This window comes from Cotesia glomerata, linkage group LG8, assembly GCF_020080835.1.
Source record: "Cotesia glomerata isolate CgM1 linkage group LG8, MPM_Cglom_v2.3, whole genome shotgun sequence".
NCBI lineage: Eukaryota > Metazoa > Arthropoda > Insecta > Hymenoptera > Braconidae > Cotesia > Cotesia glomerata.
In genome coordinates, this window is record NC_058165.1 from 9,224,894 (window position 1) to 9,237,105 (window position 12,212).

Sequence of the window (12,212 nt, forward strand, 5' to 3'; positions counted from 1 at the left end):
TTTTTAACATATAAATATTTTGAAAAAATTTAACATCACTTTTTATTAATAAAAAAAAAATTATAGATTAGAGTCACTTTTTTTAGAGTTTAAATATTTATTTTTATAATTTTTTTAATTACTAAAGTGCTAATATATTAAACTATTTCACTCAATATAAGATTTTGTCATTGTTTTAATTTATTTACTAATAAAAGCAATTGCTGTCATATTTGTCATATCGTGACATTTTCTATAGTTTCTCTCTCTGTAACTATATTTCTATCCTTTTCTTTTTTCTCAGCTGGTGAAGCGACGTTGCCAAACCTTTATTCGGATAAATAGCTGGCGATAAACGAATTAAAAACATAAAATTTAATTTTAAATATTTAAATATTATTGTAGTAATGTATTATTATTCAATTGTTTTTATATTTTGCAATAATCCAAGTTTCTTGTATATAGTTTTTTATTCGTTAAAGTTGGAAGGTTAATATTGAAAAAAATCATAAAAGTCTCGACAAAAGTTTGTCCGCCATAAGAGCCCGTGTATAAGGAGATAAAAAGTGTGATTTTTAAAATTTAATATCTAAGTAACTAAATAGTGAATCTTTTTAAAATTATGGGATTAAATAAATGATGTATTTATTTATACGTATATTTAATTTCAAAGCTCAAAGTTGGAAATTATTTTTTACATTAGATTCGCTCGTACTTCCTTAATTATAATTAATCGAAGCTGTAACATAGTCTGACGTTCGACGGCGCGGTATTCTGACAGCGCCTGGCGCTCGGCGCGCTGTGATAAATACATTTATATTGTTTGAACAAATCGCGAGCAGTGAAATTTTTTTCTGAAATCTTAAACTTTAATAAATAACGCATGTAACCGATAAAAAAAAATTTCATTTTTTCACCGAGAAGTCAGTGAAATTTTTATTTGTTAAGTTAAAAGTTAATTAACAATATGATAATAATAATAAACAAATAATTTTTAGTTATTAATATTTTATTAAAATATAAAAATTTTAAAAACAAATTCTTCAAGTCCCATTAATTTAAGTTGAACGGTTGATTTACAATCCATTTTTTAATTAAAAGTACCTAAAATTTTCATTGTAAAAAAATTGTTGTTAAAATCGAAATTTTTAAAAATCGTTTGGGGGATCATTTTATCTTGGTATATACTTATAAAAAAAATACATGAACTTAATTTTCATGATCAAGTGGAAAATAGGGGGTCCAGTTGACGTGATCTTGCTCAGCACAATGTAACGTCTGACTTACATAAGCCCAAGCTCAATAAACAACCCTAAATATTTAATCGCGGTCGATGCAAATTACTCTCTACTTCAAAACAAAAGTTAAAAAGTTTAATCGACAAGTAATGACACCGGCGTGGCTCTATTAAAATTAATCATTCATAAAACGTAAGAAAGTTTTTTTGAATGCTAAAAATTTTTAAGTTAAAAATAGTTTTGCCCAAAGTAAAAATTTCATTGCGTTAAAAGATTTTTTTTGAGTTTCAAAAACTTATTTTTACATTTATTACACGGTAAAAAGTAAACTATAACAATAAATAATAGTTGATTTATAATAAGTAATGATTAATGATCAACTGAAAAAAATTACCATTTCAAACAGTAAAATCGCGATCTTAATATTCACTTTATAATATTTATCATTTAAATGCTACAATTTATTCTTTACATGGAAGAAAATACTGTTTCAAACAGTAATATTCGCTATGTGAATGTCCAAAATGTTAGAGTATAAAAATTAAGAATTTTGACTTTGATATTTATCATTTCGTACCTAAAAAATGGTAAATTTTAAAGGCAACGCTAAAAATGAAACTATCATTATTGATTTGCTTGGATTGGTAAAATGTACATTTCAAGAGTAGAATTTTTACTGTTTCACTTGTTAAATTCTCCGAGTGTGGGACTTTCCCCTTCTCCTCATTTGTTAAGTTAATACTCTAGCAAAGCATCAGTAATCTTTTTCGTGAATGCGATTGAAACGGCAATTTTGACTATTTGAAACTATAATTTTTTAGGAGAGAGAGAGAGAGTCGTTATTTACTATAGTGACAGCTACTTATCACTTATTTTCGATATTAAATTATAAATTGTGGCTTTTACACTTTCTACATTAAGTTTTGTAATATTTACATTTTTGTCACCCCGATGTCCGCTGCACTGTTTGAAACTATCAAAATTTTCCGGAATCTGAGTGATTTTTACTGTTTACTTTTTTCCATCATAAGAATCACAGGTATTAAAATTGGACAAAAACCATTTTTTTTAAGATAAATTTTTTTATCGTCATTTGAATTATTATCAGGAAATAAGAGTAGCGTGACAACAATGTAACTGGAATTTAATTTTTAATATTACAATTATAGACATGAAAAGACAAATTTATTTATTTTTATAATTTATAGGCCGAAGATATTGATTGCAATAAATATTTTTTTTTATATAAAATCACTTGATATATTGACCTTACACTTGATCCTGTTTTAATTCTCGGTCATCGGGTTAGCATTAGGTATGCGGTGTTCTATTACCGTGCGACTCAATGATTCAATTCAAGTTCTCTGACCTCTTAAAAAATTTTTAACATGCCAAAATTTATTATTTTTAATTTGTCTACTTAAAAATAGCGGCTTTTTTATTATTATAAATTATAACATGAGTGAATTTTGTATTATGTAGGTATGTACCGAGAAATCGCGTGTCGAGTCTAATAAAAAAAAGTTACCAATATAAGTTCTTTACTCATGCTGCTCGAAATAATCTATTGCATCGACAAGTTTCTATATATACAATATATAAATTGCGCAAGCGTATTTTTAATAACATAATGTGAATCGAAAAATGATATGATAAAAATAAATGATTATGTTAACTAACTCAACAAAGAAATGTTTACTTATTGTATGCATAATATGCAATAACTGATAATATTAATGTCAATGATAAAATATTATGATCATTATTTGAAAAATTAGCAACATTAATAGCGTTGAGAAATTTGTTATTACAATGAAATTTGTTAAAATTATTATTATTATCATTCTTTGTATAAACTAATAGCCAAATTAGGAAAACACTTTCGAATTTTAATAATAATTATTATTATGTTCCGAGGGATAAATAAATGAATAAAAAAAAATACAACGTCTATGATCGCATGACAACTAAAAACAAATTTTAAAAATTATATTATTATTTGAAAAGAATTCACTAAATTTTTTATCAAAAGTATATTAAAAAAAATAAATACGCTGATAAAAAAAAATTACTTTACTCAAGGGAAAAAATCTTGACCCAAGAATATCATTTCGAAGAAAATAAGTTTCTTGCATCAAGAGGAAAAATTTTCGAGTCAAGAAATTATTCTTGATTTAGGTAAATTTTTCTTGTCTCAAGAATTTTTTCTCTTGTCTCAAGAAAATCATTTTCTTCAAAATGGTATACTTAATTCAAGATTTTTTTTCTTGAATGAAGTTAACTTTTTTATCAGTGTATAATTTAAATTGATTTGTATTGTAGTACAGTTTAGACTAAAAGAATTCAAAGCCATTGTAAAATGGATTTATTTTGCTAAAAGAAAATTTTGTTTCAATTAAACTGGTTGCACCCAACAATACTGCAATTTCGGAGCAACTTTCGGCAAATACCGCAATTTCAAAAATCAGATTAACGTACTAGATATTAATCTGATATTAATAGTTAACCATGGGCTTGAATCTAGGAATCTTTCAATTCTCGATAGCCCTTTCATTTAGCAAATTTTTTAATAATTGTTCTTTGCCAATATGACACTGATTGAACTTCAACCAGTGCCCTCAAAGAGTCGTTGACAGAGTCCGAGCAAGATTTTTGCTGGACTTTTCTGTCCACACGACTGTTAGCTTGTTCAAGCATTATTAATAATTTCTGAGGAATAAAATTTGCTCTCAGAATGATACCAAATGGGCTTTTGAACAGAATATAAATTTGAAAAATGAGTATCTTCAAGCAAACAACAAAAGCGACCATGCGCCACTTTACGGAACTTTAGGGAATTAACTTGCAGTTTATTCTCTCTTGAACTTTTTAATTTAATCAAAAGTTATTCTTGTATTTTCAAAATTACTTCCTTATAACCTATTGATATGAACCTATAGAATATTACTTTCATAAGTGGTTAACAATTTGATTATCAATAATAATTCTTCACATAATATATCGCAAGTTAAAAACGTTGTTGATTTGTTAGGTCAACTTATTTTCAACGCTCCAGAGAATATTACAAATATCCTTCTCCAAAAAATAAGTGAATGTAGTTTTATTTGTTAATTCGTCAGTCCATTAACAGTAATAATAATTTCACAATCATATGCAGAAAAACAAATTAAAACAAAATTTTTGAACCAAGAAAATTATTTTGAAAAGTGTGTCATTATCTTAAATTGCAAGTACAATTTTACTGAAACCAAGGGAATTTCTTATTTCAAAAATCTTCATAAACCGGTGACGTTAGCCGAGCGGTCAAACGCGCACGGCCTATAGGGCACTCGAACTAACTCACCGGCCAGACGTGGGATCGAATCCCAAACTGATCTTAAAAATCAGCTTGGTCAAGATTCGATCCTTGCCACGTAGGTTAAGATTTTTCTCACAACTCAAAAAGACCCTAAAGTACCTCTCCCAATTGTCAAAGTCCGCGATATGACCACAGTAGTTAAAACCGACTCTAAATAAAAATTAATTAAAAAAAAAACTCTTCATACTTAAATCAAGAGTATGAAGCACTTAAAAAGTAATTCCTTGGTTCATGAATTATTCTCTTAAATCAGATTAATGTTTTTTTTGGTGTACCTACCAATTTTGTGTTGAATATTCATCATTGTTGGTGAAATTTGAAGCAACATAATAATAACAATGAGTAACAATATTAAGAATAAATTTTGATGATTAACGATAATGATGTTGATGTTAGGTCTTCATATTATTATAGTTATCATTTGATATGATTAGATAGATAAGTAATCTAAATCTGCTTTGATTGTATTGGTCAGTAATTAGCCGTCTAATTAATCTAATAAATGGTAATTGCTTTGTTGATTATATGTCTACGATTACAATTAGGTGTGTGAATAATAGTAAATCGAATAAAATAAAATGGAAAAAAGGGACTTTCCTTTGTGTATGTGAGTATACGTATAAAAATACAAAGGTCGAACATAAGTATGACGGCGTGTAACGGAGAAAGAGAGATAGGGTGGGAGCACGAGCAGAACAAAGAGATGAGTAACAAAGAAATTAGTAGGCAAGTAGTCATGCATCTGTATCAAAGAGGATCTCGCTAGATAGGTCAAGGATACCCTGTAAAGTTTGTAATTTTTATATCTCAATATATTACATATTATAAATAATAATAACCGAGTATATTGATACACAAATTTTGGTTTCTTTTTGTAAAACCGTAACAAAAAATTTTTGTTGTTTTTTCTGAGCTTAAAATATTTTATTGTAGTATGATAGAATTTTTTATTGACAATTATTATGCTCCTTAAATTTTTTATCATGATTTCAAGTCAGAGTATATAAATGTAATAAAATTTTATTATTTCATTCATGGAACATAACTCCGTTTACAAAAATTTTTTATTAAAAAATGAAGATCTAATCGAATTTTTTTAAGTTAATTACAAAATTCTTACTTGAATTGGGTAAGGTACGTTAAAATTATTTTACTTAGATTTCAAGTACAAAAATATTGCTCCGTTTTATTATCAATGACATTTAAGCATTATCTTTAAAAATGTTGTTTTAATTTATTTTTCAAAGATAATATTAATCTAGCTTTAAATTTCGGTTCATCATTAGCGCGCCGAAAATTATTTGTCAATTAAAAATTTCAACGTACACTATTTTTATTGCGGGTTATTATTTTTTTTTTTGTAATAACATTCTGAATATAATTCCAATCCCTCAAACTAATGAATTATTTAATAAGGGAATAAATCAATAAATCACAGTGGGAAAAAATAGTGTGACACTTTATTTGAGGGAAGCGAATACCAAATTATTTTATTCTATTTTTATTTCAACCTTATTTGATTACCGTCCATCCAAAATATCGATACTTGAGTGAGAACTTTTTGTTATTTTCTTTTCTATATTTAAATGATTCGATCAAATAGGAAGAAATAGAGAAAATAAAGTTATTATTCTATCAAATCTATAAACATGTTTCTATTTTTGTTTTTATTTTTCTTTACCTAAAAACTTAGCTTCTGTTTAACTAAATTTCACTTGCTCATAATTATTCTTTTGTATTTTTAAAAATTTGTATTTATAATAAAAAATTTGTCCGTAAAAGTCATTTAACAAAATTGTTTTTTTAAACAAAAACAAAATTAATTTCAAAAAATAAATGTTTATTTGCCATAATTTAATTATTTAAATCTTCTTAAAAGAATAAAATAAGTTTCTTTTTTCAAACTATTAAATTAAAAAACAAAGAAAAGTTAAACAATACAAAACTAAATTGCGCATCAAATATTCTTCTTTACAATTCTACAGAAAATAATGTTTCATTTTTGTAATAAACTTTTTGAATTTTTAAGCATAAAAATAAATTTTTTAGCGCCAAAGGTTTAGATTTTTTATAGAAAATTAAATAAATTAATATAATTATCAACAAAAATTTCACTTTCAATATTTTGCTTCAAAAAAAGGTGCTTGTTAGTTTTTAATAATTAATATTTTACGAAATGAATTTTTTATTTTTTAACAATTCCGTATAAGAGCTTAAATACTTTTAGCTATCGGTAAACATGCATTATCTTACACCAAAACGTTTTTTTGCGTATGATACACGCTCTTACAGACAGATCAATTTTCAACCCAAAGATAGTCTTCCAAACATTAAAACTGTCTGCTCTCAGTTCACATTAAAATTATCATAAAATTAATCATCTCATTAATTCTCATTCAAACTTATAAAATTGAAATCAGCAGTCATCTATTTACTATTTTTCAATTTTGTGTAAAAAAAATAAAATAGATAGATAGATAGATATATTTATTTATGCTAAAGCCTTAACTGGCCAGATGGCAAAAAGAAAAGTTTACATTATATAAATAGTACAAAAAATCATTCATAAAAAATATCATCCATCGTTTTTTGCAATTTTTATATAGAATTTTTGTCTTATCCCTAAAAAATCGTTTTTTTTTCATAGTGAATTTGATCTTTGAATTAATACTTTGATACAAATATAATTTTATAATAAATTTATTATAAAAGTGTTTCAATTTTATTACAAAAATGTATATATAGTTTAACTTCATGGATTTTTTTTTCTATAGTCGGAACAAAAAGATATTTTTAGACGAAAATTAGCGTGAAGAATCTAATCCATAATAAGTTTGCACTAAAATAATGAAAAATTTATTTTAAACTAATTATAAAATAAATATGAATAAATATTTTTGCAAGAAAATAAAAATATATTTTCATAATATGAATTAAAAAATAAAACTTTTTCTTTAAAAACAATAAAAATGACTTTATCTTCCAAAAGTCTGTTTTATCCTAAAATTTTCCCCCCTTTAAATGAATCAATAGCAAAAAACTTACAACACATCTGAATAAATCCATAAAATCTTCATAACCTACTCCAACTTCCCTGCGCACACTAATTAACAGTAAAATAATACAGATAATTAATCAATTGAGTATAAACTAAAACATTAAACTGAGTAAATAGCTTAAATGATTTCTTCTCTGAGTTATTTACTCCTTATCGCACAATATCTGTATATTATGTCATATATTTATGATGTATATACATGTATTAAAGAGTATTGTCCTAGTGCTTGACACAAAGCATCCGTCACTACCGACACCACTGACACCACTGACACTACTGACACTATGGAGGTAGAACCACCACTGAATAAACTAAAACTGATCGGGAGTGTTATATGAGTAGAATGCCCGCTGCTTATACCGCGTGACAACAGAATCCGTTCTTGTTCCTTTTATTTCTTACTTATCTTTTCTTCTCCCCAATACATTATATTTCAACTATCATTAACATTAACATTCATTTCTTCACTCCTAACAAACTCCAAAAAATAAATAAATAAATTAACTACAAACATTTCAAATTAGATTATTTAATTTATGCATAAAAATCTAAATAACTCTCAATAAAAATAATGACACCGTCAAAATCAGCTGCTCGAGTCTCGAAATATTGTTCTACATGTGGATTATTCTGAGGATGTGCACCCATGTGACAATTATTCCCGAGACCCGGGACTCGGAGTGCAAATTAGTCTTCACTAGAAAATAAAGAAGAAATCATAAAAAATTCTTGAGGAGTTTCGTAAAGAAGAAAGGAAAAAATGTTTAGCTAAATAAAAAACTTGGGAAGAAATAATTGATATTTTAAAAAAATTATGAAAAGTTATGAAAATTACGGCACTGGATTATGCGCGGAACAAAGAAAATAATAATAAGAACGCAAATCGTTTGGACGCTCAAGGGGATTCGACCGAAGTGACTCAGGCTTAGAGTTAGAAGTGGGAGTTAAAGAGAGAGAGAATGAGAGAGACAGAGAGAGTTCATGTGGTTTGAAATAGAAGGTAAGGGCTACGGCCTGGGTCGATACTCGAGTACTAAGCGACCGCGGGTGCACGTGCACTCGCGAGTTCGCGTGCACTCGCGAATATATAGTTGAAGTTTTGCGATGAATAGAAGTGAGAGGCGCCTTTCTCTTTGCTGTTGAAGGTATATACATGTTTATATGACTCTGTAAGTTCGAAGTACATAGATTCGACTCCATCTTCTTTAAAGGGGAAGTTGCTTCCCTGCTATAAAGAAGAAACAAAGAAGAGAGAGAGAGAAAAATATTTGTTGTCCTTTTTTGCAATAATTTTAAATTTTATGGAGAATCTAGTGGAGGGAAGATTCTGTAAAATCTTTGTTTGATTCTGGACCAGTTTAGCCGTCAGGAAAATATTAGGCTTGAATATTAGATTCAAGAAAAAAATCCAATTATTTTTGTGATTTTTATTCAAAATATATTAATCACAACAAAAAATAGAACGAGAGATTTATTTGTTTAGAAGATAGTTATTTTACATAATGTTAGGTTGAAATGTCTTGGAAACTATAAAAAATTAGTCGAGATATGTTAAGTATGAATTAAAGAAGAAAAAATTTTGAATAAAATGAAATTCGGCCCAAAAAAATTTTTATTCATAAAAATTAATTATTGAAATTATTATTATTGTTATTTTTTGTTTCAATAAAAAATTCAAGAGTAGAGTACTCAGCGTAAAAAAAAATATCAACATCTAACGAGGAAATCGATGAATTAAAAAAAATCTTTTTTTTTTTTTCAATAAAAGTTTTGACTGTCTCTTGTTAACAAAAACTTTGCTAAAATTAAAAAGAATTTTTTTTTTGAATTTTCATTGAATGAAAAATTTCAGATTTTTTATCCTAAGTAATGGACGTCAATTTAATTTGGGTTGCTTGGTATGTGTCTATTCTATTCTATCGTATAAAGGGTATTGAGTGAGGGGGATGGGAGAATACGATGGAAGAGCAATTGAGTTTATAATTCATGATTTATGGTTTATGATTTACGATGATGCGATTTGATTAAGGTGGAAAGGAAAGGAAGTAACTGTTGATACACGTGATTGATGTATGATGATAAGATGATAAGGGTGTAATAAAATTGAAGAATAAAGATGTTTTTCGGGATTTTTGATTGGTAGGGATGGAAGGTAGATGAATTACGTGGGCTATTTAGTTCGTAGTATCAATTTCTATGATGTTGTTAGTGGAGTTTTTATTGCTCCAGAGATAGTCAAGGGGTGACCTTATTTTTCGAGAACAGAGACAATAATTAGTATTACGGATTGTTATTTTTTATTTATTTAGTTATTTTATTTTTTTTTTTAATTAATTTTTATTTAAAGTCGGTTTTAACTACTGTGGCCATCTCGCCGACTTTGACTATTGGGAGAGGTACGTTGGGGTCTTTTTGGGTTGTGAGAATCTTAACCTACGCGGCAAGGGCCAAATCTCAACCAAGCTGGTTTCTAAGACCAGCTTGGGATTCGAACCCACACCTGGCCGGTGAGTTAGTTTGAGTGCACTATAGGCTGTGCACCTTTGACCACTCGGCTTAACGTCGCCGATTTATTTAGTTGTTTATTGGAGGTTTAATGATTTTAGGAAAGAAATTTTTTGAAAATTTTGTCATCACAATGAATAGATAAAATAAAAATTTATGTAGGATGGATTCCTAACAACAATAATAATAATTAATAAAGATAGATAGTTATTATTTTAAGCCTGTTACCTGATCCAATTCTTGAAGAATGTTCAATTTTTTTGAATGCAATAATAATACAACAATGTACAACAAACAAATACAACAATTAAAATTTCATTTTCGAAAAATTTTTGTTAGATAATGTGTATAGATGTAATTTTTTTACTCAGTGTCACTTTTTTCGGCAACTGAAAAAATAATTCGGATAGTCCAGACCAGGACTCGAACCTGGATCTTTTGGTTACGCACCAAATGCTTTACCAGTTAAGCTATCCGAGACACCGTCCGTAAGTGATACTGAGTAAAAAAAATTACATCTTTACACATTAACAAAAATTTGTCGAAAATAAAATTTTAATTGTTGTATTTTCACCTAAGATTTTCTCTGATGGTATGAGACCTCATAACGAAAAATATTATGGTGAAAAAATAATAATAATCATAAAATTGAACATTCTTCAAGAATTGGATCGGGTAACAGGCTTAAAATAATAAATATCTATCTTTATTAAATAAAAACACCGATTTTCGAGTCATATGTCAAACACAATAATAACAATAATAATAAATGAGTGAATAAATGGAGATTCAATACAAGCTTTGGTACAGCATGATGGTGAAATTATTATGATTAATAAGCTAATCTTAATTGACAAGTATAATTACATTAACTCATTTCTTAAAGAAGAATCTCCTTATTAAATTCTCGACAGTATTGAAAATAAACTAATCTAAAAAATTCACAACGTATTTAAGTAGCGATACATATTATGTGAAGAATATTGACAATCAAATTGTTAACAACTTATAAAAGTAATATTTTATGGATTAATATCAACAGATTATAAGAAAATAATTAGGAAGTAATTTTGATAATACAAGAATCATTTTTGCTCATACTAAAAGGATCCGGAGAGAATAAACTGCAAGTTAAATACCCAAAGTTCCGTAGGGCGGCGCATGGTAATTTTTGTTGTTCGCTTGAAGATATGAATTTTTCAAATCAATATTCTGTTCAAAAGCCCATTTGGTATTATTCTGAGAGCAAATTTTATCCCTCAGAAATTATTAACAATGCTTGAACAAGCTAACAGTCGCGTGGACAGAAAAGTCCAGCAAAAATCTTGCTCGGACTCTATCAACAACTCTTTAAGGGCACTGGTTAAAGTTCAATCAGTGTCATATTGGTTAAGAACAATTATTAAAAAATTTGCTAAATTAAAGGGCTATCGGAAATTGAAAGATTCTTAGATTCAAGCCCATGGTTAACTATTAATATCAGATTAATATCTAGTATATTAATCTGATTTTTGAAATTGCTGCATTTGCCGAGAGTTGCTCCAACATTGCAGTATTGTTGAGTGCAACTCAACCAATTTAATTGAAACAAAATTTTTTTTTAGCAAAATAAATCCATTTTACAATGGCTTTGATTTTTTTTCAGTCTTAACTGTACTGTACTATAAATTAATCTATATAATCTTTATTTTTTTTTACATACTTTCGTTAAAAGATTTAGTAAATTTTTTTTAAAAAGTAATATAATTTTTAAAGTTAGTTTTTAGTTGACATGCTGTTGTAGCTGTTGTAATTGTTAGGTCGCTGATTTTGTTACCGACAAAAAAAAATAATAATAATAATAATAAAACTTTGTAAATTATGATAATTATCCAACAAAAAGAATATGATACGAGTCAATTAAATGTATTTATCACATTGCGTCATGTATACTTAATTCTTGATTCCTTGCTGCAACATATTATAATACATTCATTCATGTATTATTATTATCATTATTATATCCCTGCATCTATTAACACAGAAATTAATAACCTTAATTAATTACATTCATAAACTGCTTAACTTGACTCCA

The 12,212-nt window shown here is 27.2% G+C and overlaps 1 non-coding gene and 1 pseudogene across 1 annotated transcript; both read right to left on the reverse strand.

Moving 5' to 3' along the window:
- Positions 1 to 8,277, reverse strand: part of LOC123270887 — a 33,265-nt pseudogene extending 24,988 nt beyond the window's left edge.
- Positions 8,278 to 10,546: 2,269 nt separating this feature from the next.
- Trnat-cgu lies at positions 10,547 to 10,619 on the reverse strand. Its single transcript has one exon. It is a non-coding gene; the product is annotated as a tRNA-Thr (tRNA).
- Between the last annotated feature and the right edge of the window lie 1,593 nt (positions 10,620 to 12,212).